Below are 21,781 nucleotides of genomic sequence, written 5' to 3' on the forward strand. Positions count from 1 at the left end.
CAGTGAAGCGTCTGCCTTGGGCTCAGGTCATGATCTCCGGGGTCCTGGGATCAAGCCCCTCATCAGCCTCCCTCCTCCTACTAGGAGCCTGCTTCTACCTCTCCATCTGCCTGCTGCTCCCCCTGCTTGTGCTCTCTCTCTGTGTCAAATAAATAAATAAAATCTTTAAAAAAAATAATAAAAGCTTTTGTTTATAAACAATAAAATGTAGTCAATGAATAACTTATTTCCTGGTTTAGTCATCAGAAATGCAGATATGATTGTCAGCCAGAGCTTGCGATCAGCATGAGGCACATCCACTCTTTCAACAGATGTTTATTCCAAAGTCCAGACTGCCAAGACCCGATGCATTACTTGCCAGCCATGGATAAAAAAGTTGGGCTTCTTGAACTGTAGAGTTTTATTTTAAATAAATCTGGGAACTCTTTATGGAAAATGTCAGAAGAGTTCAAGGGCCACCATTCGGACTTCAGATCCCGGTCATCTCCGAGGTCTGCGCAAACTAGCCCAGCCTGCCTGGAGAGTGTGCACTGGGGCCTGGACCTGAGCTTGTAGTGGGACCAGAGCAGCGTGCTGGTCACAAAGCTGGTGACAGCTCAGTGGGTACTCCTGGAAGTTGACAGCTTGACTGTCCCTAGCTGGAACTGCACCAGCCTGGACACTGGGACCTTAAATATAGGGAAGAGGTGACTGACCCCCCTGCCCCACAGCGCCTGCAAGTAGGTGCCTAGAAATCCAAGTGAGAGCATTAGCAGAAGACTTCTGTGTCAAGAAGGAAATTCCCCCGCTTTGGAGGGAGAAGAAGATGGGCAGCTAGCGCCTTGGGTCAGTGGCTTTTATGCTGGGAGGGTCACTAGTGAGAATCTACTGGCAGCTACAACCTTTTCCCCAGAAGAAATGCACGCATGTAAACCATGGTAAATAATTTAATTCTTGAACCTCCCAAAGCCATTTACAAACTCCTGACTCACACAGGTTAAGAAAAATAATCTGAAATGTGGCAACAAGGCAAAAGGGTATTTGAATATTATTTCATGGGCTTGTTGTCTAACTGGCCCATCCAAGGATTTGCTTCTTCTCTGGGGAAACGTATCTCGACCAGGCCCCAGACTCTATGAAGATTCTATGTGTTAACCAGTAGATTTTTGTCCAACAGAAATCCTTTGCATTAGATGCAAGGAAAAAAAAAAGTAGGAAAAAAGAAAAGTATTCCAGGGCACCTGGGTGGCTCAGTCGGTGAAGTGTCTGCCTTCGGCTCAGGTCATGATCTTGGGGTCCTGGGATAGAGCTCCGTGTCGGGCTCCCTGCTCCCTGGGAAGCCTGCTTCTCCCTCTCCCTCTGCTGCTCCCCCTGCTTGTGCCTGCCCTGTCAGATAAACAAAATTTTAGAAAAAGGAAGAAAGGAAGAGAGTGAGGGATGGAGGGAGGGAGGGAGGGAGGAAGGAAGGTAGGAAGGTAGGAAAGTAGGAAGGAAGGAAGGAAGGAAGGAAGGAAGGAAGGAAGAAGGAAAAAGAAAAGAAAAGAAAAAAGAAAAGAAAAGAGACTCAAAGGTATGATTTCATTGCCCTGTAGGATGTTAAGGAGTTTTGTACCTACTTAGGATAAACTTCAGATTTTTTTCCACCTTCCTGTGTAGGGAAAATGCAGCTCTTCCTGCCCTGTGTCTGTTTGCTCTGTGACTCATCTACTCACCATCATAGCACTTCACTTCTGATACTTCTAGTCACCAAACACGGGGAGGTTTTTCCCACAGCAATAGGCTATTCTCAGACACCTGCAGGGTGTCTAGGAATTCAACTCCATTCTGACATGGTCTACCCAGATAGCGTCAGATCCCACAGGCTAAGGGCTTGATCCTCACCAAAGGCTCCCCTGTGCCCACCACTTCAGATAGCAGGTTGTTATGTGTGCTCTGGCCAACCCTCTACAGGGGTTCCAAAGACCCCTCCTGGAGTCCAAGGAATTTGCTGGAGTGGCTCACAGAACTCAGGGACACACTTACTTAGACTTGCTGGTTTATTAGAGGATATGACAAAGATGCTGATGAACAGCCCAGTGGAGGCACATAGGGCAAGTCTGGAGCTTCTGTCTCCATGGCTTTGGCATGCATCACTCTCCAAGCGTGGGTACATTCACCAGCCTGTGCTATTGGGGTGTCTTGGAGGCTCCCTCATGTAGGCATGAGGGATTGCTAACTCCATTTCCAGCCCCTCTCTGTTTTCTGAAGAATGGGGCTAGGGGGCAGCCAAGAATTTCAAGCTTCTCATACTGACTTGGTCTTTTTGCTGACCAGCCCCCAGCCCGGGGTCCCCCCAGAGTCGCCTGGACAGATGGTGCCAGCGCTCTTATTGCTTAGGAGTTTGCAAGGATTTCAGGAGCTCTGCGGGGCAGGGGCGGGAGTGGGTGGGGGGGTGGGCAGAGCCCCTATGCATACTTTCTGTTAACTCACAGAGTCGAAATAGTTCCCTAGCCATCATGTTCCAGCTTTCTCCTCTGTCAGAACTTCTGGACTCAGCCTCTAGAATCCTCCTCCTCCCACCATCCTGTTGGGTCCTTCACTGATAAATTTATTTATTTATTTTTTTCTTTCCTTCACTGATAAATTTAAATCTTTGACATTTGCTCACTTTGTATTTGAGAGTCCTGTTTTTGACTTACTGAAAATCCTATCCGACACACATTACTGTGCATGAGAGCCGGATGCCTTTCCGAGAGCTGACACTTGGTACAAAGCGTCTCAGAGAATGAAGGATGAGAGAGGAGGGCCTTCAAACATTCCTAGGACTCTGGGGTCTCTTGTTATAAATGGGCTCACTTCTCAGGCCACCCAGGGTCAAACTTCTTAGAGGCAGAGACATTGAGATAGCAGCTTGGACCTCTTTTTTTGCCCATAGCATCCTCCTGCGTTTCTGCAGCAATGCAACACTAGGGGAGACCTTGCTGGGAAAGAGTTGGGGGCACCCACACCCACGAGCCCCCTGGAGCAGCACAGGGCAGCTGGTAAACCGCGGGACCATTTGTACAAGACCTCCAGCTTGTACTGCACCTTCCTACTCCTACATGGTGTTATCCTCACATTTCCAATGTATTCCATATTTTCTTTTCCTTTAAAAAAGACCAGGATGACTGCAAATATCAAGGCCTGAGAAAAGCACTGGCTCTGCCGAGTCCAATGACACGTTCCTTTGGTCCTTATCCCAAGCAGGAAACACTTGAAGATTCTAGGTTTAAGCCAGAGCAAGCATATCTGCTTTCCATGCTCCACAAACCGTCTGGGGCTCAGGTCACTGCCCTGCCCCAATTTCTGCCCCAGGCCTGTCCCCTCCTGTCCCTAGCAGGCCCTCCTCATTTATAAAAGGAGGGTCGGGCAGCCTGGGTGGCTCAGTGGTTTAGCGCAGCCTTCGGCCCAGGGCCTGATCCTGGAATCTCGGGATCAAGTCCCACATCGGGCTCCCTGCATGGAGCCTGCTTCTCCCTCTGCCTGTGTCTCTGCCTCTCTCTCTCTCTCTTTGTGTGTGTGTGTCTCCTGAATAAATAAATAAAATCTTTAAAAAATAAAAAAATAAAAGGAGGGTCAAATACACCAACTCATCTCGGAGGGGTGGGAGACCTTTTAAGAATCTATTGAGCACCTGCTGTATGCCAGGCAACAAGCTAACCGGGGAGTGACTGCAGAATGTGAGATCCTCAGGGGCCCCTTCATCCTGCATCTTGTCCTTCACCTCCAGCACGAGTCCTCCCGAAGCTCATTAGTGACTGTGGTGACCCACAAGCTCCCTGGACCAGCAGAGGCCACTTGGCAAACCACAGTTGCCTCCTTCTCTAGATCCCATCCTGTTGGAAGCCTGTGCTACATTTCACTATTGCCTCATCTTCCTCTCCCGGGAGCCTTCTCCTCCTGTAACCTGTGAGTCACTCTGGTCCCAGGTTTTCCTCCTCCGCTGGGACCTGTTCTCAGATGCCTTCTCTGGCTCACCTCCATCTGCCTTTCAACCTAGATATGGCTCCAAGCCTCTTGCTTTGGCCCTGCCTCCGTCACCAGCTTTGCTCCCCTGTGAGCCCCCACCCGGCCACACTACACCCCATTCTGATCCTCCCAAATCCTCACCAGAGGGGCCCTCCCCAGGTGAAATGACAGGGCTGAGCTACCCACCAGGAAGAGAAGGCAAGTTTCAGGGGCCAGTGGAGCAGGGACACAGAGAAAATAGGTGTGTGTGTGTGTGTGTGTGTGTGTGTGTGTGTGTGTTATATTTCTTATGTCCAAGAAAGCAGCAAATAACCACCAAGGGGAAAATTAAAACTCTGAAGGATTTTCTTATACTCATTTTAGTATGTATCTTTTAAATTACATATGAGGAAGTCACCCTAATCCTTTTAGCAAGGAGGGCTTTCAAAACATCTGAATCTAGGGGCTCCTGGGTAGCTCAATTGGTTAAGTGGGCAACTCTTGGTTTTAGCCCAGGTAATGATCTGAGGGTCCTGGGATCAGGTTCCACATCAGGCTCTGTGCTGGGGGTGGAGTCTGCTTAAGATTTTCTCTCTCTCTCTCCCTCTGGCTCTCACTCCTCTTCTGCTTGTGCATGTGGTCTCTCTCTCTCTCTCTCACTCTCTCTCTCTCTCAAAAAAAAATCTGAATCCAGCCCTGATCTGAACCATATTCATTCATTTCTTCATTCATTCATTCATTCATTCATTCATCAGACAAATATGTACTGAGCACCTCCAATGTGCCAGGATTGTTCTAGATACTGGAACTCTGCAGTAATAGAGCCTTTAAACCAAGCCCTGTCCTCAGGAGCCCTCATTCTGGTGGGAGAAGCAGACAAGCAGCAAATTCACTCTTTTGTGTGAAAAGAAAGGGCAAAGGAGAAAAAACAAGGAGGGGGACCCAGGGTGCATGACCTAGCATGGGGTAGGTAAGGCCAGCTTATATTTTCAATGGAGCATAAATTCCTAAAGGTAGAAACCTTTGTAACCCCACCTAACTCATCTTGGGTCTCAGAAATGTTAGCTGAATGATTGATAGGTGAGTAGATGGGTGGATGGATGGGTAAATGGGTGGATAGATGGGTGGGTAGATGGGTATGAGCTCCCGCATGCCCTTCCCAGTGGGCCCTTCTTTTCCATGTCCTCAACCCATCACAAATTCTTCCTCAAGAATCTTTAAACTTCATTCCTGTCTGTCCTTCTTCGAGGTGTGCCTAAGGTCACCTTCTGAGTCACAACAACTTTGATGCACCCTGTGGCCTCAGGCAGACCTAGATGCATAATTTGTCAGGTCCAAGGCAAAATGAACATGCAGAGACTCTTGTTTGAAAATGATTAAGCATTTGAGGACGGGGATCCCTGGGTGGCCCAGCGGTTTGGCGCCTGCCTTTGGCCCAGGGCGCGATCCTGGAGACCCGGGATCGAATCCCACGTCGGGCTCCCGGTGCATGGAGCCTGCTTCTCCCTCTGCCTGTGTCTCTGTGCCTCTCTCTCTCTCTGTGACTATCATAAATAAATAAAAATTTAAAAAAAAGAAAAAAAAAAAAAGCATTTGAGGACGGTGACAGCTGAGCATTAAACCAACCACAGGGCCACTCTGATTGCTGGCTCTTGTAACAGCATGGGTGGCACACCCATGAAACTGGGCCTGCTTTGAAGGCCTTCCTAAATCTGTACTTAAGGAGCCACCCAGGCTGTGCTTACAAGCCTCAATGAAGGGGCGCCTGGGAGGCTCAGGCAGCTGTCTGCCTTCAGCTCAGATCATGATCCCGGGGTCCTGGGCTGGTCCTGCAATCAAGCCCTGCACCAGGCTCCTTGCTCAGTGGTGAACCTGTGTCTCCCTCTCTGTCTGCCTGTCGCCCCCGCTGCTGGTGCTCTCTCTTGGGCTCTAAATAAATAAATAAATAAAATATTTATTATTTTTTAAAAAGATTTTATTTATTTATTCATGAGAGACGGGGGGCGGGGTGCAGAAATACAGGCAGAGGGAGAAGCAGGCTCCATGCAGGGAGCCTGATGTGGGACCCGATCCCGGGACTCCAGCCAGGATCATGCCCTGGGCCAAAGGCAGGCACTAAACTGCTGAGCCACCCAGGGATCCCTAAATAAAATATTTAAAAAACAAAAAAACAGGGGATCCCTCGGTGGCTCAGTGGTTTGGCGCCTGCCTTCGACCCAGGGCGTGATCCTGGAGTCGTGGGATCGAGTCCCACGTTGGGCTCCTTGCATGGAGCCTGCTTCTCCCTCTGCCTGTGTCTCCGCCTCTCTCTCTATGTGTCTATCATGAATAAATAAATAAATCTTTAAAAAAAGCAAAAACAAAAAAACAAGCCTCGATGAATTCTGTGCTCCTTCCCTCAAGACTTCACTCCACTTCCAGCCTCTGGGCATCTGTTCCTACTGTTCCCTGCTCAGGGTGCCTTCCCCACTCACCGCTTGTCTTTGTGCACAGCCATGAGCTAGACGTTAGGAAGGGAGATGCGGTAAATCAAACCTAGTCCTGACTCCAGAGAAAATGCTCACAGGGCACCTGAGTTCTGGCTTAGCTGCAGCCCTGCCCACTGCGTGGCCCAGAGCTGGTACACTTTCCTCTGTTGCAAAACGGGCAGCAGCCAGGCCAATGCTGCATCCACCTGGGGTTCTGCTCATAACCCTCCCCCATTTAAAAAAATCTACGCTATAAGGCCACCTGGGTGGCTCAGATGGTTAAGCATCCGACTCTTGATTTTGGCTCAGGGTGTGATCTCAGGGTGCTGAGATGGAGCCCCACGTCAGGCTCCATGTAGAGTGCGGAGGAGACTGCTTAGGACTCTCTCTCTCTTTCCCTCTGCCCGTCCCTGCCCCCTGCGAGTGCTCCCCCCCCAAAAGAAACCTAAGATATGACTCACGTGCTATAAGATTCATCCTTTTAAAGTATACAATTCAGTGGTTTTTAATATATACAAGAGGTTGCGCAACCACCACCATGATGCAATTCCAGAACATTTCCCACAAATCCCCTCCTAAAAGAAACTCCATTCCCAGTAGCAGTGCTCCTCTCATACCTGCTGCCTCCCTGGCAAGCACTACTTTACTTTCTACCTCTACAGCTTTGCCTACTCTGGATGTTTCATATGAATGAAATCCAGCACTATGTGATCTTGGTGTCAGGCTCCTTTCGTGTTTTCATGGTTCATCTTTGTCTTTGCAGGTATTAGGACTTCTTTCCCTTTTGTGGCTGGATATTCCATTGTGTGTCAAAGGGACATTTTGGTGGATGCCTAGAGCACCCACACATCAGCTTCCAATGCCTGGAGGTTGCAGGAGCCCAGCTCCCACTCTGAACTTGACCCTGAAATACAGCCCGGTCTTCTTTTCCTTTATGGAAAAATTTCACTTCTCCTTCAAAGTCAGATACCACCTGCTCCAAGATTTCCCTCCCCAGATTTCTCCCAGAGACTGATGAACCCCTTCTTCCGGGTCTTCCAATAGGTCTGGGATGCAGGACACTCCACCTTCCCTAAGGTCCGCGACCCTGATCCGGAACAGCCCCCGGGTCCCCTGCCGGGCGGGCCAACCCGCCAAGACTGGTGTGGAATGGGAAAGAGGGAAATTGCCTGGACGCTCATTGGCTGCCAGACGAGCGATTTCCTTGCGATCACTCGCTTTGGACGGCAGGGGAGGGGGAAGTTCGGCGGGGGGCGGGGACGCGGAAACCACGGCGCGGAGGGGGACCCACCGACGCAGCAGCCCGCCTGGGTGCCGGGGGTCCTGGGGGCAGGGGAGGGCGCCCACGCCCCCCACCCATCCCCCCCGGGGCCCACCCACAGCTCCATTTGCGTCCCAGGGTCGCGCTGGGCAGCTGGTTAGCGCTTCGAGTGTGCGGGTGGGGGGAGGGGGGGAGGGGAGGGGAGGGGGAGGGGCGGCGGCGCGGCCCGGGGAGCGAGGGCCCGAGCTCGGGGTCCCCGCCCGGGGGCGGCGCGGCTGGCGGCGCAGGGTCGGGGTGGGCGCCGCGCAGCTCGCTGCTCTGGTCCGTCCTCATCACGTTTTCGAATCACACAGTAAAGTGCGTTCGTCGTGGAAGCGCAGGAAACACTGAACCGTCAAATGAAAATAAAAAGCTTTACAAGGTTGCCTGGAATCTCAGGGCCTAACGCTGGGGGGTATTTCCTTTCTGGTGGGTCTTTTCTTCCTCCCTCTCTTCCTTCCTTCCTACCTTCCTTCGTTTCTCTCTTTCTTTCTTTTTTAAGAACTTATTAGTTATTTTAGCGAGAGGGAGTATGGGTGGGGGGAGTGCAGAGAGGGCACCTCCAGGCGGCTCACAGGGAGCCCCGAGGGGAAGCAGGGCTCCTCCCAGGACAGCGATGAACTGAGGGGAAGCCTAGAGTCTGATGCTTAACCTGCTTAAGGGAATGAGCCACCCAGGCGCCCCTCCTTTCTGTCCTTTGTGCTGCTTTCTATAGATCTTAAGACCCTCCTTTCCTGCTTTTCACAAAATGAAAGTCGTAGAGTAGGGCCTATGAAGTGCTCATCTTCTCTTTTTTTTTTTTTTTCTTTATTTTTTTATTTATTTATTATTTATGATAGTCACAGAGAGAGAGAGAGGCAGAGACATAGGCAGAGCAAGAAGCAGGCTCCATGCACCGGGAGCCCAACGTGGGATTCGATCCCGGGTCTCCAGGATCGCGCCCTGGGCCAAAGGCAGGCGCTAAACCCGCTGCGCCACCCAGGGTTTCCTCATCTTCTCTTTTTAATTTAACATTATTCATTTTCCCCAACGGATGGATTCTCTTGGGGATAAATGGAAGCTGCCTGGAAGCCCCTTCGTCCCCTCCCTTCCCACCTCCATCCAACTCCCCTCTCTAGAAGTAACCAACATCCTTAGTGTTGGAAGATCTTCTTCCAGACTTTTTGCACTTCTTACATCACACCTTATGTATATCTAGAAATACACAGTTTTATTTTAGAGCTCTCTTTTAGTGACACCAAACTAAGTTGTGTATACGGTTCTGGAACTTGCTTCCTACCCTCCCCCTTCACAGTACATTTTGGAAATCAGTTGGTCTGGACCTACGTCCTTCACTGCTTTATGATATTATACAATTTGAATGCACCTTTATCTATTTCAAGCATTCTCTGTTGTTTCTTGTGTATTTTTTTTAAGATTTTATTTATTTATTCATGAGAGACACACACAGAGAGAGAGAGGAAGAGACATAAGCAGAGGGAGAAGCAGGCTCCTTGTGGGAACTCCGATGCAGGACTCGGTCCCAGAACCCCAGGATCACGCGCTGAGTCAAAAACAGACAATCAACTGCTGAGCCACGCAGCCGTCCCTGTTGTTTCTCGCTTTTACTTGGTTTCCAATCTCACTCTCTTCAACCATTCATCCCAAATGCGTTTCTTAAGCACCTGCTGTGTGCCTCACCTTTCTCAGGCTGGGGACATACAACAGATGAACAAAATAGAACAAAATAATGCCACCCTCTTGGGGCTCACTGTCTAGAAGCACTGCATGTGGGTGAGGAGGGGATATTTTATTTTATTTTATTATTTTTTTAAAAATTTTTTTAAATTTATTTATTTACGATAGTCACACTCAGGGCAGCCCCAGTGGCGCAGCGGTTTAGTGCTGCCTGCAGCCCAGGGCGTGATCCTGGGGACCTGGGATCGAGTCCCACATCAGGCTCCTGCATGGAGCCTGCTTCTCTCTCCTCCTGTGTCTCTGCCTCTCTCTCTATGTCTATCATAAATAAATAAATCTTTAAAAAAAAAAAAAAAAAAACGATAGTCACACTCAGACAGAGAGAGAGAGAGAGAGGCAGAGACACAGGCAGAGAGAGAAGCAGGCTCCATGCACCGGGAGCCTGACGTGGGATTCGATCCCGGATCTCCAGGATCGCGGCCTGAGCCAAAGGCAGGCGCCAAACCGCTGCGCCACCCAGGGATCCCGATATTTTATTTTTTGAGTGGGAAATATGCTCTGATCACTAATGTGGTTTGAATATCAAATCAATATTTTTAAAAAGATCTAGGGAAAGTGGTATCTGCCCCATCTGACACACAGGTAATCAGTCTTAGGTTTCTTGTATTATCCTTCCAATATTTCCTTATAAAAATACAAGGGGGAAAAAAACAAGCAAAATGAGTCATGTATGCTACTTATCATCAGGGAAATGCGAATCAAAACTACAATGAGGGGGATCCCTGGGTGGCGCAGCGGTTTGGCGCCTGCCTTTGGCCCAGGGCGCGATCCTGGAGACTCGGGATCGAATCCCACGTCGGGCTCCCTGCATGGAGCCTGCTTCTCCCTCTGCCTGTGTCTCTGCCTCTCTCTCTCTCTCTCTGTGACTATCATGAATAAATAAATAAAATCTTTAAAAAAAAAAAAAAAAAAAAAAAAAAAACTACAATGAGGGGGGATCCCTGGGTGGCGCAGCGGTTTGGCGCCTGCCTTTGGCCCAAGGCGCGATCCTGGAGACCCGGGATCGAATCCCACGTCGGGCTCCCTGTGCATGGAGCCTGCTTCTCCCTCGGCCTCTGTCTCTGCCTCTCTCTCTCTCTCTGCCTCTCTCTCTCTCTCTCTCTGTATGACTATCATAAATAAATAAAAAAATTAAAAAAAAAAACAACAAAAAAAAAAACAAAACTACAATGAGATATTGCCTCACACCTGTCAGAATGGCTAAAATCAACAACACAAGAAACAACAGGTGTTGGCAAGGATACAGATACAAGGATACAGTGTTGTACACTGTTGGTGGGAGTGCAAACTGGTACAGCCACTCTGGAAAACAGAATGGAGTTTCCTCAAAAAGTTAAAAATAAAACTATAATTTAGCAATGGCAGTACTGGGTATTTACCCAAAGGGTACAAAAATACAGAATTCAAAGGGGTACATGCACCCCAGTATTTATAACAGCATTGTCTATAATAGCCAAATTATGGCAACAGCCCAAGTGCCCCTTGACTGATGAATGGATAAAGAAGATATGGTGAATATAGACAATAAAGTATTATCAGCCATCAAAAAAGAATGAGATCTTGCCATTTGCAATGATGTGGCTAGAACTAGAGGGTGTTATGCTAAGCAAAATCAGTCAGAGGGTGACAAATACTATATGATTTCATTCCTATGTGGAATTTGAGAAACAAAACAAATGAGCAAAGGGGAAAAGAGAGACAGAGAGGCAAACCAAGAAACAGACTCTGAACTGTAGAGAACACACTGATTACACTGGTTACAGAGGGGAGGTAGGTGGTGGGGGGGGTGGGGAAATAGGTGATGGGGATGAAGGAGGGTACTTCTGATGAGCACCAGGTGATGTATGGATGTGGTGAATCACTATACTGTATACATGAAATTAATATTACAATGTATGTTTACTCCCTAGAGTTTAAATTAAAACTTTAAAAAATCATGAACAGCAACCAAAAAATGAGAGTGTATATATATATATTTCCCTTCTTTCTCGTGTAAAAGGAAACTTGCTATGGTTTACTATAGCCCTCTCCTTTTAAAAGATGTGTTGGGGGCAGCCCCGGGTGGCTCAGTGGTTTAGTGCTGCCTTCAGCCCAGGGTGTGATCCTGGAGACCAGGGATCCAGTCCCGCATTGGGCTCCCTGCATGGAGACTGCTTCTCCCTCTGTCTGTGTCTCTGCCTCTGTGTGTGTGTGTGTGTGTGTCTCATGAATAAATAAATAAAATCTTAAAAAAAATCTTTTAAAAAGATTTTTAAAAAAAGATGTCTTGGTGTTATTTTCCTGTAATTGCATAGAGAGGGAGTATGGTGGGGGGGTCATTTAACTTTATATATTGTTTGAAGGTACGCAGTGTTCCATCGTATAGTTTATTTTACCATGATTTATTTGTGTCCTGTGACATTTTGCATTTCCTGTCTTTTGCTTTATAAACTGCAATGAAGTTGCTGCAATGGTTAACTGCACAAAAGTCAGTTCTTCCACCTGCAAGTTTTACTGTAGGTTAATTTACTTAATCCACTGAATCAAATGTTAATCTCCTCTAGAAGCAGACTCATATGCACACCCAGAATCATGTGGGACCAGATATCGGCTCCCCCCCGACCTTGGCCTAGTCAGGTTGACAAATAAAATTAATCCTTACACCCTCCTTGGAGTTGTCTTGGTTTGCCCTCCCCCCTGCTTGGGATGAGTTCTCCAGTCCCAGAAGTGAAAAATACTGTCTTAGTGCATTTAAATTTGTATTTTTTTTTTCATTATGAGTAAGGCTGAGAATCTTTTTGCAAACTTGGGGAATATTTGTATTTCTTCTCAGTGTACTGCTCATACATTTTGCCTATTTTTCTACTAGGTTGTTGGCCTTTTCATAGATTGTGCTGAAAAAATAACTTTTTAACCGGTATGTCTTTTTATAATGAGCATTATCAAAATAAAGTTCTATATGATACAACTCGTTCATTTAAAGTATATATTTCAAGGGGTGCCTGGATTGTTCTGTTGGTTAAGCATCTGACTCTTGGTTTTGGCTCTGGTCATGATCTCAGGGTCATTAGATTGAACCCTACATCGGGCTCTGCACAGGGTGTGAAGCCTGCTTAAGATTCTCTCTCTCGGATCCCTGGGTGGCGCAGCGGTTTAGCACCTGCCTTTGGCCCAGGGCACGATCCTGGAGGCCGGGGATCGAATCCCACGTCGGGCTCCCTGCGTGGAGCCTGCTTCTCCCTCTGCCTATGTCTCTGCCTCTCTCTCTCTCTCTCTCTGTGACTATCATGAATAAATAAATAAAATCTTTAAAAAAAAAAAAAGATTCTCTCTCCCTCCCTCCTCCCCAAAACAAAAAGTTCATCCATGTTGTAATATGTCAGTTCTAATTTCCTTTTTTATGACTGAATAATGTCCCATTGTATGGATAGATCATGTTTTGTTTATCCACTCATCTATGAGAAACATTTGGCTTCGTTCCTCTTTTTGGCTAAGCATCATTTTACATTCCCAACAGTGGTGCGCGAGGGTTCCCCTTTCTCCACATCCTCACAAACACTTGTTATTACCGATAGCTTTGATTATAGCCATTGTTAAAAAAAAAACACAACAGGCCCCATGGTCCCCCAGATGGCAGTCAGTTGAGTGTCTAACTCTTGGTTTTAGCTCAGATCATGTTCTCAGGGTCATGAGATTGAGCCCTGCTTTGGGCTCCAAGCTCAGTGAGGAGTCTGCTAAAGTTTCTCTCTCCTCCCTCTGCCCTCCTCTCTCTCTCTCTCTCTCAAATGAATAAATACATTAAAAAAAAAAAACAAAAAAAACCAAAGCTGTGACAGGCCCCCAAATGGAGTCATCTGTGCTGAACCCCACATCAGTAAACAAAGACTTAACTCCTAACTGCAGTTTCAGCCTCTCCCAGAAATGGAAATTTATTTTTTTTTAAAGACTGTATTTATTTATTTACAAGAGACACACACAGAGAGAGGCAGAGACATAGGCAGAGGTCTCCCTGCATATGCAGCAGGCTCCATGCAGGGAGCCCAATGTGGGACTTGAACCTGGAAATCCAGGATCATACCCTGAGCCAAAGGCAGGCGGTGAATCGCTGAGCCACACAGGCATCCCTAAAAATGGAATTTTAAACAGTCTAGAATTTCCTAATCAATACTAGGGAGGTCGTCTGCTTGATAGGCCCCTGCCTTCCACCAAGGGAAGGTAACCTTGCCTGAAGAATCCACTCTTGCTAGAAACTTTTTTCTGACCCTTTCTGGCCGTAAAAGCCTTCGATTTTGTACAACTTCTTGGAGCTCCTTTCTATTTACTAGGTGGGATGCTGCCCAATTCATGAATCATTAAAACCAATTAGATCTTCAAATTTACTCAGTTGAATTTTGCTTTTTAACACCTTATTAGTGGGGATGAAGGAGTATCTCACTATGGCTTTGATTTGCATATCTCTGATGGCTAATCAATTTATCTTTCAACTCTGATTTTTTTTAATGAAGATTTGTTTTCTATAGTTAAATCAATTTCCATTGATTTCTGACTATTGACTCATGGAGAAATTTATCCCCACTCTAGGATTTCTTAAAAAATATTTTACTTGTTTATTCATGAGACACACACAGAGAGAGGAAGAGACGTAGGCAGGGGGAGAAGCAGGCTCCTCGCAGGGAGCTACCCATGCGTCCTCCCACTCTAGGATTATTCGAAGAAATTTTCCTATATTCTCTTCCAGCACTTGTATGCTTTCAGATTTTACATTTAAAACTTGGATCCAGGGGATCCCTGAATGGCTCAGTGGTTTAGTGCCTGCCTTTGGCCCACGGTGTGATCCTGGAGTCCTGGAATCAAGTCCCACATTGGGCTCCTGGCATGGAGCCTGCTTCTCCCTCTGCTTGTGTCTCTGCCTCTCTCTCTCTCTCTCTGTGTGTGTGTGTGTGTGTGTGTGTGTGTGTCTATCATGAATAAATAAATAAAATCTTTAAAAAAAATTAAAAAGGGCAGCCCGGGTGGCTCAGTGGTTTAGTGCCACCTTCAGCCCAGGGCATGATCCTGGACACCCAGGATCGAGTCCCACGTCTGGTGCTCCCTGCATGGAGCCTGCTTCTCCCTCTGCCTGTGTCTCTGCCTCTCTCTCTCTCTCTCTGTGTTCTCATGAATAAATAAATAAAATCTTTTAAAAAATTATTAAAAAAAAAAACAAACTTGGATCCATTTGGACCTTATTCTGGTAAATGATGTGAAATACACATCAGCTTCTTTCCTTTTCCAGAAGCATGCTGTGTCCCAGCACCGCTGTGGGGAGGGACTTGCAGCAGCAAGCCCAGTGTGAGGAGAGGACATTTGCACAGGAACCTGAACATATGGAGAAAGGACCCACACTCCAGCCTCGCAGGTGAAGAGCAGCAGACAGAGCGCTCTGAAGCGTGGCAGGCTCTAAGAACAGCAAGACCAGAGTGGCTGCAGGTGGTAGGCTGCCAGGTCACAGAGGGCCTTGCAAGCAACTGTGAAGTGGGATTTTTCTTTTGGGTATAATGGCACTGGACTGCTGTGTGTAAGATCATTCCAGCTGTGTCCTTGGTAAGATAACACCAAGAAGGGAAATTTTCTAGGTTAAGACACTTTCACATTTTTCAGCAAACCACCAAATTGTTCTCCCAAAAGTCTGAGCTAAATTATTCCCCTCCACCTTCATTTTATTTTGATAACATGTGCCATTTAATTGAATATTTTTGAAACATTGTTTGGTTGAATGCTCGGTTCTTTTTTATGGTTCTTTTATTTTTTAATTTTTATGTTTTTAAAAAAGATTTTATTTTATTTATTTATTTGACACAGAGAGGAGAGAGAACAACCAGGGGGAGCGGCAGGCAGAGGGAGAAGTAGGCTCTCTGTGAAATAGGGAGCCTGACGAGGGGTTTGATTCCAGGACCCAGGATTGTGACCTGAGCTGAAGGCAGATGCTTCACCGACTGAGCCACCCAGGTGCCCCTTTCAGGGTTCTTTTAAAAAACATCTTATAAATAAATAAATAAATAAATAAATAAATAAATAAATAAATAAATAAACAAACATCTTTGTTGGGGCATAACTGATGTACAATAAGCCACACAAGTTAGAGTGTACAATTCAGTAAGTCTTGACATACATGTACCCCTGGGAAACTGTGACCACAATCGACAGTGAACATATCCATCACCTCCAAAAGTACCTCTTATTCTTGGTGGTCCCCACCCCAGAGACAGAGCAGGAGCTGGACATGGGTCCCCTTACCCTGACCGCAAAATCTTCGGCTGCCTCTGTAAGGAGAAGAAAAAGCTAAGGCTCTATGCTTCTTGTATAGCTTATCTTGCAGGAATTCAGAGGGAAGGAGGATGCAAGCTGAGAGGGAGATGCTCACAACAAAGACTGGCAAAGAGTGGACCAAACTAGTCTGCACCAAGATGGACCCCAGTGGTGACCCTTCCCCAACTTTTCCTGTCATAATACTAAAAATCAGGGATCCCTGGGTGGCGCAGCGGTTTGGCGCCTGCCTTTGGCCCAGGGCGCGATCCTGGAGACCCGGGATCGAATCCCACGTCGGGCTCCCCATGCATGGAGCCTGCTTCTCCCTCTGCCTGTGTCTCTGCCTCTCTCTCTCTCTCTGTATGACTATCATAAAAAAAATAAAATAAAATAAAATAAAATAAAATAAAATAAAATAAAATAAAATAAAATAAAATAAAAATCACATGCTGGGGGTAGACATTGAACATGCTAGTTAGACATGCCACATGAGAGAAGCATCATCTTTGAGTGCACAGGTGCTGATAAGTCCACAGCCCTGCATCCTTCGGTAGGACCCTTTCCTCTCCTGGGTTTCTTTAAAACACCCTCCGTGGGGAGTCAGCCTGAGGATTCTTTCCTTTGTGAGCCTCCCCTGTGCTGGAGCTTAAACCCCAATAAAGCCTTGCCTGAAACCTGTTTAGCCTCTTGTCAGTTTCTATTTCTAGGAGATCCCAAGAGCCAGGTTGGATAGCATCTCGCCCATCCCCAGGAAAAGATCGATCTGGTCTTTGATAACTGCACAGTGCCCACCACATGGCTGTAATTATTTGAGCATCCCTGTATTGTTGGGCGTCCGCATTTATCCCATTTTGCTATTTATTAATCCAGCTATGATGCACGTCCTTGTACATACACACTTGGGCACATATCTGATTATCTTCTTAGGACAAATTTCTAGAATTGATAGAAACAGTCTGTGAATGCTAATACTTTTGAAACAATTTGCCAAATCCTCCTTTTTTTAAAGATTTTATTTATTCATGAGACACACACAGAGAGAGAGAGAGAGAGAGAGAGACAGAGACACAGGCCAAGGCAGAAGCAGGCTCCATGCAGGAAGCCCAACGTGGGAATTGATCCAGGGACTCCAGGATCACACCCTGAGCCAAAGGCAGACGCTCAACCACTGAGCAACCCGGGAGTCCCAACCAAATCCTCTTTATAAGGCTTGCAATGGATAACATTCACATTCACTCTGATTTGATTTTCCTTCCAAAACATTGAGTCTCTTTAACACACACACACACACACACACACACACACACACACACACAAACACACAGAGCTAGCACTCCAAATGTGGCTCAGCTGTTTCTGCGTGGAGAGAGGGCTGGCTGTTTTTGGAGAAGTACTTTTGTGGCTGCGACAGCAACAAACATTAACATCTGATGGGATTGCCTTTTCCCTGGGCCCCTAAGGCACCCTGTGCCTTGGTGGGGTCCAGCCTAGAGTGAGCTGCAGGAGCGCCAACCACGTGCCACCCTACAGAATTCTGAACACTAACTACATCAAGAATGGCAAGATCGGTACCTTGGGTCAACCTCTGTAGGCACAGGGTCCTCAGATGGGGGTCCTGGGAGCAGTTCCCAGGCAACCGGAGGGGAGAAGAAGGGTTGGGACGCCAGCATATGCCACCCCAAAATAGGCCTCTTTGGCCTTTGGGGGTTTTTTGAGCAAAATAGCCATTGAAAACCAGCAGATTCAGGAAAACCTCTAAAAACAGGGCACAAGGGTTTTTTTGTAAAGGAAATTTACATTTATAAAGGTAATTTCCATTTGTAAAGAGTCTGCCTCTCTCACACAGGAAGTGGAGGGCTCTCCACGCAAATCAGTGGGAAAGGCTGGGACTCCCATCTGCTTAACATTCTTTTCCCATTCTTTTCCTTGTCACGTTCCTGACACTGGTCCTCCGACCAGCAGCCCAAATCCCCTTTGCCTTGGTTTTAACTTAGGTGATTCTTACGGTTGTTATAAGATGGTCTATTTAAGCTTAAATTCTAACCACCACACTGGTTGCTCTGCCCTGTGTGCTCCAGTGTGTCTCCATGCAATGCCCATGTTAATAAACTTCTGTTTCATTTTCTCTCCTTCGTCTGTCTTTGCCAGTCTCACTCACAGAGTCCCAACCACACAACCTACGATGGATAGGGGAAAATATATTTTCTTTCTGAGCCTGAATGGCTCAGTCTGGTAAGCCTCCTACTCTTCATTTCGGCTCAAGTCATGATCTCAGGGTAATGAGATCAAGCCCTGCATCAAGCTGGGCTTGAAGGCTGCTTGAGATTCTTTCTTGCCTTCTGCCCCCCATCTGCCCCCTGCTCATGCCCTTTCTCACTCTCTCCAATAAAATTAAACAAATACAAACTTTAAAAAAATGCATGCAGAAAAAATAATTAAAAATACATGCTATGTTATATAACGCTTAATAGAGATAAATGGGTTGCAATAAGCTTGGAAGATTTTGCCATCAACTGTTACATTTTTTTAAATTAATTAATTAATTTGACAGAGAGTACAAGCAGGAAGAGCACGGGCAAGGGAGAGGGAGATGCAGACTCCCCGCAGAGCAGGACCCTGGGATCATGACCTGAGCTGAAGGCAGACATCCAACCGACTGAGCCACCCAGGTGCCTCCATCAACTGTTAACTCTTGAGGAGGATGTGCACTTGAGTAATGAGCATAAGATGGATTTTTTCTTTAAAAAGGTGTGTGTGGGGGTGCCTGGGTGGCTCAGTCGGTTAAGCATATCACTTTAGTTCAGGTCATGATCTCGGGGTCCTGGGATTGAACCCCACATTGGGCTCCCTGCTCAGTGGGGAGCCTGCTTCTCCCTCTCCCTCTGCCCCTCTCCCCATTTGTGCTCTCCTGCTCACTCTTTTAAATAAATAAATAAAATCTTATTAAAAAAAAAAAAAAAGCAAAGAAACAACAGGCCTGCAGTGGAGTCACTTTCACTCACTGTCACTACGCCCAGCCAAGACTTCATACCTCATCGAATGGCATTTTCAGCCTCTCAAGGCCTGGGACCTCACTTGTGATGTCATCCCCCCTCCCCCCACCCCCAAAAGGAGGTGACTTTGCCCAAAACAGTCCATCTTTTCTTTGCTAATAACCTCCTTGTCAAGTCCCCATTTCTGACCATTAAATTAATCCTTCCATTTTGTACAGATCCTCCGCGTCCCCTCTACCCACTGGGTGGGCTGCTGCCCCATTCATGAATCATTGAATAAAGCCCATCAGGTCATTACATTTGCTCCATTGCATTTTTGCCACCTCCCCAGGTAGGGCCTCCAGGTGCCTCCCCCTCTGGGCATGGCATCTCTAAACTTCAGGCTTGTCACCTGTGAGGCAGGGATCCTGAAACTTGCCTTGCAGGATTATTGTGAAAAATTCATGGGTGTGATGGTTGATTTTACATTGACCTTATGGGGCTGAGGGACGTAGCGACAGCTGGGAAAACATAATTTCTGGGTGTGTCTGTGAGGGCATTACCAGAAGAAGTTAACTTTTGATGGGTGGGGCTAAGGGAGAAGCATCGCCTGGTCCCCTGGGGGTGCGGGTGGGCACTGGGTGGGCACTGTCCCACCCTTGGGGGTCTGGATGAAGCAAACTGGCAGAAGAGGGTGGAATCATGGGGTGCCTGGGAGGCTCAGTGGTTGAGCATCTTCCTTCTGCTCAGACCATGATCCTGGGGTCCTGGGATCGAGTCCCTCATCGGGCTCCCTGCTCAGTGGGGAGCCTACTTCTTCCCTCTCCTTGTCCCCCACCTCCTCCCCACTTCTGCTCTCTTGCTCTCTCTTTCAAATAAATAAATAAAATCCTAAAAAAAGAAAAAAGGAGGTGGAATCACACTTTCCTGGGTCTTCAGCTTGTACGTGTCAGATCATGGGACATCTCCCCTTTGGTAACTGTGACAGCCAATCTCCAACACTAAATCGTGTATCTCCGGATATCTTATTGGTGCTGTTTCTCTGGAGAACCCTGACTCCTATGGTGTGATCATTTGGGGATGGAGTGACAACTTACGGAGGTGCAGCGCCTGCAGGAAGCTCTGGATGCAAGGTGGTGGTTGTTTGCTCTTGATTTTTCCCTGCACAGAACCTCCTCGCGCCTCTGCACAAAGATCCTGTGAATTCCAAGCAAGAAGTCGGAGTTTTATGATGGCTGTTCTGAATGAGTTTAATGCATTCTTTTGCACAGATAGTACTTGCCTATGGCAAAAATTCCAAAGGCGCAAAAGGGCATGTAAGAAAAGCATGCCCTTCCTGTCCTCTGGTTTCCCAGCTCCCCACTCTGAAGAGAGAAACTTATGTCAGTTTTGGGTGCCAACTTCGAGGGATATTCCATGTTTTCACAAACATATACTTTTTCCTGTGATTTTTTCCCCCCCAAGTGAAATAGTATCTGAAGAGAAGAGCTAGCTCATTGTGAACAAATATTTATTGATAACTAGACGGGACATGGACCAGACTGGAGTGCGAGCCCCTAAAGGAACAGGTGTTCTGCTGAGATTTGAAGCCCTTAACCCTGAATGAAGCTGCGGACACCAGCAGCTTCCCCTACAGAATCGAGTAACTGAACATCTCAGCCCATCGTAAATGTGTTCTTTGGTGATGAGAGATCAAGACAGATCCTCTCCTCAAGCTGGCTTCGGTTCCCAAATACCCCACATCTGTCTGTGGCAATAAAAACAACCAGCACAAGGGGCCCCTGGGGGCTGAGTCGGTTAAGTGACTGACTCTTGATTTCATCTCAGGTCATGATCTCAGCGCAGCATCTGCTTGGGATTGTCTCTCCCTCACCGTCTGCCCCTCCCCAACCCTCTTTCCACCCGTGCTTTCTCTGTCTCTCTAAAATAAAGAAATAAAATCTTATTTCTTTAAGATTGCAGGAATCACAATCAGCACAATCACTTACATGTGCCAGGCTTTGTTCTCCGAAGGTATCCCAGCCCTGCCTCTCTGTGTCACCACTATTATGTGGTAAGGACCCTACACAGGAATTTGGTTGCCAGGTGCTGGCCTGGCTACTGGAAGAAACCCAGGGTGATTTCTTAAAATTTTTTTTTTTTTTTTTTTTTTTACATTTTTATTTATTTGTGATAGTCACAGAGAGAGAGAGAGAGGCAGAGACACAGGCAGAGGGAGAAGCAGGCTCCATGCACTGGGAGCCCGACGTGGGATTCAATCCCGGGTCTCCAGGATCGCGCCCTGGGCCAAAGGCAGGCGCCAAACCGCTGCGCCATCCAGGGATCCCCCAGGGTGATTTCTGAAGGAACTCCTGACATCCTTGCGTGGACATCCCCTGGCACTGGCCACAGGTCCCTACATTTGAAAGGTGACCCTTTATTACCAAAGAATGTACTACAATGGATTCAAGCACATACTTGCTGGGTTCCATTCGGGACACCCCTGGGCTCTGTGGCTGTATTTGAGTTAAGGAATCAGCAGGGATGGGAGTCAGAAGTAAAAAAAAAAAAAAAAAAAAAAAGTGGTTGGGACCAGAGTCTTTGCTCACCCCCACCTGTCTTCCTGGGTCTCACACTCAGGACCTCATCAGCCCAGGGCAGGTCCCAGACAGCCAGGGATGGCCTGTGTCCCACATCCTCTGAAATTATCCAGACCGGCCAAGCCTCAGCCTGTTCATTCCGCCCCGCCTGCTCCTTCCCTCAGAAACCACAGTGAAGGCTCCTGCCCACAGTTCCTGTCTCCTTCTGCCTCCTGAGCGGCCCTAGTGCTTTCCTGTGTGGCCCCCTCCTCTTCCTCTCGGGATCTGTGTGTAATAAACCATCTTTCCAACAGCAGCCGAGTCCTGATCTGTTGGACTCACTGCTCACTGTCCTAATGAGAATAAAACCTGTATTTTGGGGTGTCTGGGTGGCTCAGTGGGTGAAGCGCCTGCCTTTGGCTCAGGTCATGATCTCGGGGCCCTGTGATTGGGCCCCACATCTGGCTCCCTGCTCAGCGGGGCATCTACTTCTCCCTCTCTCTCTGTCCCTGCCCCTGTTCTTTCTCCCTCGCT

The 21,781-nt window shown here is 47.4% G+C and overlaps 1 long non-coding RNA gene across 1 annotated transcript; it reads right to left on the reverse strand.

Moving 5' to 3' along the window:
- Nucleotides 1–385: 385 nt before the first annotated feature.
- Nucleotides 386–20,791, reverse strand: LOC140612568 (uncharacterized). Its single transcript, XR_012013728.1, has 3 exons — nucleotides 20,678–20,791; nucleotides 19,787–19,886; nucleotides 386–1,365 (listed from the first exon to the last, which is right to left on the reverse strand). It is a non-coding gene; the product is annotated as an uncharacterized lncRNA (long non-coding RNA).
- Between the last annotated feature and the right edge of the window lie 990 nt (nucleotides 20,792–21,781).

The sequence above is a fragment of the Canis lupus genome, chromosome 21 (assembly GCF_048164855.1).
Source record: "Canis lupus baileyi chromosome 21, mCanLup2.hap1, whole genome shotgun sequence".
NCBI lineage: Eukaryota > Metazoa > Chordata > Mammalia > Carnivora > Canidae > Canis > Canis lupus.